We start from the raw sequence: 6000 nt of genomic DNA, 5'->3' as shown, positions 1-6000 counted from the left end.
AGGGTGACCCACAGGATTTCCTAATGGCGACCCAAGAGGCAATCGACTATTTATTATCCAAGCTGGACGTCTCCTTGTGATTGCTTTTCTGTGAGTGTAAATTTACAATTGGCGGTGTTCTTATATACAAACTGTTATTTATTACTCTGTTTATACATATGTGATTTTTCTTAAATCGTGTTGTTTCTGTAATTTTTACTGTGATGTTATGAGCCATACGCTAAATAAATAAATAAATCCTCTGACCAGGGCACTTTTTCTACCAGACCACTGTTATGAGCCTAGGAGGGGCACTGCAGACGATGTCGTGCTGTTAGCCGGCCGTTGTGACCGAGCGGTTCTAGGCGCTTCAGTCTGGAACCGCGAAACCGCTATGGTCGCAGGTTCGAATCGTGCCTCGGGCATGGATGTGTGTGATGTCCTTAGGTTAGTTAGGTTTAAGTAGTTCTAGGGAACTGATGACCTCAGATGTTAAGGCCCATAGTGCTCAGAGCCATTTCATGCTGTTAGCAAATGCACTCGCGTCGGCTGTCTGCTACCATACCCCATTAACGCCAAACAGCGCCACACTGTCCTAACGGATACCTTCGTCGTACGTCCCACACTGACTTCTTCTGTTACTTCAATCAGTGTTGCCTGTCTGTTAACACTGACAACTCTACACAAATGCCGCTGCTGTTGGTCGTTAAGTGAAGGCCGTCGGCCACTGCGATGTCCACGGTGAGAGGTAATGCCTGAAATTTTGTATTCTCGGCGCACTCTTGACACTTTGGATCCCGGAATACCGAATTTCCTTGCAAATATTTTCCACCAGTGCACCAAAAACTGGCGATCATATTACCGGTGTCTCCTATTTTCACAGCAATATTAACGGGAAACGGAAAACTGAAGGTTCACTTCCACCGTTTCACAATAATTGAGGACGCCATGTACTGAAGGTAACGAAACTGGGGACGATATTTTTGTTTGCAACGGGCTCGCAGCTCGATATAAGTCGTGTGAAGACACTATGAATTAAGTACAAAAAGCTGCTTGTGTTTTGAGATTTTTATTTAATCACGACAGGCCTGTTTCAGCACTATTACCATCATCAGGCGATCTATAACATCGCTGGTTAGTCGCTTGAGCGTTTATCTTACGTCTTTTCTTTGACCAACGTCGGTTAAACTTCAAAAAAAAAATTTCATACATAACAAATAAAATTCACGCTATAACTTCCAATAAATATAGCCTATATAAGCAACGTCATGAAATAACTTTAAGAGACGTAAGAAAAACGCTTAAGTGACTAACCAGCGATGTTATAGATCGCCTGATGATGGAAATAGTGCTGAAACAGGTCTGTCGTGATTAAATAAACATCTCAAAATAGAAGCAGCTTTTTGGACTTAATTCATAATGTGGACGATATGATGGTCAAATGTAGCATCTTGGAACGCAGGGAAACATACTAGTGAAAAGTGTAATGATGAAAAGCGCGAACTGGCCAGCTAGCAAGAATGAACTGGTACAACTATTTTCTAGAAGACTTCTATAAATCTTGTAATAGGGTCTGCAAATGAATGAATTTCAGTCAACAATTATAAAAGCAACTACGTACTAAAATATGAAATATGTTTTTGTGTCTAAAACAAAAGTCGTAATTAAGCAACCCAACACATGTAGCATTACTGTGTGTAACGGAGTATATTAATAATAACAAAAGTAATAATAAATACAGACACAAAAGTAACGAGACACAATGAGTTCTAGAGAGAACCGATCGTGTGCTACCGCGAGATATTGACAGTAAACAGTGTCACACCACCGTTGGGAAACACTTCTTTGATTGTAAATGGGTACCTTATTATGAAACATTTGTTGAGATACGCGAAGCTTCTGCGGAGTCTTTTAAATGTTACGGTTCAGTATGCGCTATTACCAAGAACGAGGAATTGGTCAAGGAGAGAAAGAAGCGTTGACTGATAACCCCGCTCACGACGCCTCGTGCTTCGTACCCGGCTCCATTACTTCATCCACCAGTATTCGTCGCAACACGTCTAGTGTCTTGCGTCATTTTAATCAGTTACGCATTACCTATACAAGGTGGTCCATTGATCGTGACTGGGCCAAACATCACTCGAAATAAGCGTCAAACGAAAAAACTACAAAGAACGAAACTTATCTAGCTTGAAGGGGGAAATCAGATGGCGCTATGGTTGGCTCGCTAGATGGCGCTGCGTAGGTCAAACGGATATCAAAAGCGTTTTTTCAAATAGGAACCCCCATTTTTTATTACATATTCGTGTAGTACGTAAAGAAATATTAATGTTTTAGTTGGACAACTTTTTTGGGTTTATGATAGACGGCTCTGTAATAGTCACACACATATAGCTCACAATTTTAGACGCACAGTTGGTAACAGGTAGGTTTTTAAAATTAGATTACAGAAATGGTTCAAATGGCTCTGAGCACTATGGGACTCAACATCTTAGGTCATAAGTCCCCTAGAACTTAGAACTACTTAAACCTAACTAACCTAAGGACATCACACACACCCATGCCCGAGACAGGATTCGAACCTTCGAACCTGCGACCGTAGCAGTCCCGCGGTTCCGGACGGCAGCGCCAGAACCGCTAGACCACCGCGGCCGGCCCTTTATTTGTCATCGTGGATCCATTTACTTTTTTTTACAGAGAGCAGCTAACCTTCTGACCGAGCACGCTGAGCTACCGTGCCAGCAAACACTCGGCTATCCCGCGCGGCGAGTTTTGTAAGTATCTTTGACATGAATAAGAGTGACGAAAACGTACGTGCAAAATTAACTGGGGCGACATTTCGGAAATTAGTTTAGGAAAAGCGAGAATTTGAAGCTAATGTTCTGAAAGCGCTTGGCAGAGTAGGTAAATTCTTTTACGAAACATTTTGCTTCGAGTTTGGTAGTACTGATGAGAGGTCTATCACTACAGCTGTCGTGAAAGATGACAGTTTGGAAGGATATACTCCAGAGGTTTCATAGTGTAAATGTGAACTTGCAAAGTGATAGTGGAATAGTGCATGAGTTATACGTATCACTTGCAAGGTTTATTAGCTCTGTTCGTGGGATTTTCGACTGTTATGAAAATAAATCAATGGATATTATGACTGATGTGGACTATGAATGCGCCGATAAAATATCAAAGAAAAGCAAACATCATGTTGATGAAGAGGCGAACACTGAAGAAGTTATTCTGATTGCTAGGGAGAAATTTAGAAACGAAATATTTTCCCAGAACTCGGCAACTTGAACGCTGAATTAACGAGGAGTAAGCAAAGTTATAAAACAATGTTAGACACCTTCATAGTTCACTGAAAATTTAAGAATAGTTCACAAGACGTTTTTTCTGAACGCGCAGCAGAAACTCCAAGCATAAGTGAAACTGATTTAGAACCTTCCTTCCCAAATGAATCTGTACCTCTCGCGACACTTTTGAAATCCTGTGAGATTATTGGTGTACCAGTCGAAATTAGTAAATTTATACGAAAGGAGAGGTTACAGACCATGTTTCTGAATGTTGACATAGGTCTTAGAAAAAAAGTTCTACAAAATGTTCAGCAGAACACTCGTTTTCTGCTCTTAAAAGGTTAAAATCATACCAACCTTGTGCCTTGTCTGGGGAGGGATTGAACGCCTTGTCCATTCTTCACATCGGGGCTGACCAAACTGATGACCGCCTCAACTATGGAGGTATGATTAACGAGTTTGCTGCCATCAACGTCACATGCAAAATTTGCTGACTGGTGAGTTTTGTTTATTTTTTTTTTCATACTAATTTTCAAAAACTCCTGATTATAAAGTGATTTTTATTTGCAACTTGGAGTACTGTAATTTAAGAAATATATAGTTATTATTAAAACTTATTTTTGGAAGGGCGGATATATTACAGTGTGCCTAGGTGTGAAAAAATTTTAAATCCGCTACTGTCTTTGACTGAACTAAAGTGTAGCTGTAAACATTTAGGGGTGGTTTCAATAAGTCGGCTAATTACCCACAAGAAGTATCGCTACTTGATGTGACTTGCCAAGGATATTATTTCTATATCCCAATTTACACACTACTGCCTACCGGCCATTAAAATTGCTACGCCAGGAAGAAATGCAGACGATAAACGGGTATTCATTGGACAAATATATTATACTAGAATTGACATGTGATTCAGGCTGCAATAACGGCCTTAATACACCTGGGCATTGAGTCAAACAGAGCTTGGATGGCGTGTACAGTTACAGCTACCCATGCAGCTACACCACGATACCACAGTTCATCAAGAGTAGTGACTGGCATATTGTGACGAGCCAGTTGCTCGGCCACCATTGACCAGACGTTTTCAATTGGTGAGAGATCTGGAGAATGTGCTGGCCAGGGCAGCAGTATCCACAAAGGCCCGTGCAGGACCTGCAACATGCGTCGTGCATTGTCCTGCTGAAATGTAGGTTTTCGCAAGGATCGAGTGAAGGGTAAAGCCACGGGTCGTAACACATCTTAAATGTAACGTCCACTGTTCAAAGTGCCGTCAATGCGAACAAGAGGTGACCGAGACGTGTAACCAATGGCACCCCATACCACCACGCTGGGTGATACTCCAGTATGGTGATGACGAATACACGTTTCCAATGTGTGTTCACCGCGAAGGCGCCAAACACGGATGCGACCATCATGATGCTGTAAACATAACCTGGATTCATCCGAAAAAATGACGTTTTGCCATTCGTGCACCCAGGTTCGTCGTTGAGTACACCATCGCGGGCGCTCCTGTGTGTGATGCAGCGTCAAGGGTGACCGTAGCCATGGTCTCCGAGCTGATAGTCCATGCTGCCGCAAACGTCGTCGATCTGTTCGTGCAGATGGTTGTTGTCTTGCAAACGTCCTCATCTTTTGACTCAGGGATCGAGACGTGGCTGCACGTTCCTTTACAGCCATGCGGATAAGATGCCTGTCATCTCGACTGCTAGTGATACGAGGCCGTTGGGATCCAGCACGGCGCTCCGTATTACCCCCCTGAACCCACCGATTCCATATTCATCTAACAGTCATTGGATCTCGACCAACGCGAGCAGTAAGGTCGCGATACGATAAAGAGCAATCGCGATAGGCTACAATCCGACCTTTATCAAAGTCGGAAACGTGATGGTACGCATTTCTCCTCCTTACACGAGGCATCACAACAACGTTTCACGAGGCAACGCCAGTCAACTGGTGTTTGTGTATGAGAAATCGGTTGGAAACATTCCTCATGTCAGCACGTTGTAGGTGTCGCCACCGGCGCCAACCTTGTGTGAATGCTCTGAAGAGCTAATCATTTGCATATCACCGCATTTTCTTCCTGTCGGTTAAATTTCACGTCTGTAGCACGTCACCTTCGTGGTGTAGCAATTGTAATGGCCAGTAGTGTAATTTTTGAAATACTGTCTATTACTACATCAAGTGTGATATGACCTTCCTCTCAGCACCATACTCTTGGTTGCTATACGTAAATTTTAGCTTTCAGAATGACACGACAACATATGTTACGGTGGGATATTGGAGCAATCAGTTTGAAATGGTAGTTTATGGTGTGGACGACCGGTCGAGGTTAGTCTGCGACATTGAGAAAGTGCCGCAGCTTTGTTGTCACTGGTATGAAAAGGTACGTGACCTCGCAAAGGAACGCGTTTTAGCGAAAGGCACGTAACTGATAAAAAGTGGCCTTGCAATCTTCGAAGCTTCGGGACTAAGGTGAGAAGAAGTCCACAGTTGGATCTAAATCAGCATATAAACAGTAATCTTGCCGATGCATTAAAGCAGGGCTTCACAACATACGTGCTCGCGGAGCAAGCTGTGAGCAGCAAGGACTGAGCACGGAGCAGCGCGAGCACGCTACCCCCACTACCGGACCAGAGCGGAGAGTGGGGAGAGTCATGTGAGGCACACAACAGCTGCCGCCAGTCAATGTAAATCCGCGGCCGCCTGCAGGGATATCACTCACGAATTATACTGCGAC

Source organism: Schistocerca nitens, unplaced genomic scaffold (genome assembly GCF_023898315.1).
Source record: "Schistocerca nitens isolate TAMUIC-IGC-003100 unplaced genomic scaffold, iqSchNite1.1 HiC_scaffold_375, whole genome shotgun sequence".
In the NCBI taxonomy this organism is placed as follows: domain Eukaryota; kingdom Metazoa; phylum Arthropoda; class Insecta; order Orthoptera; family Acrididae; genus Schistocerca; species Schistocerca nitens.
Note: the sequence above shows the minus strand (reverse complement) of the source record.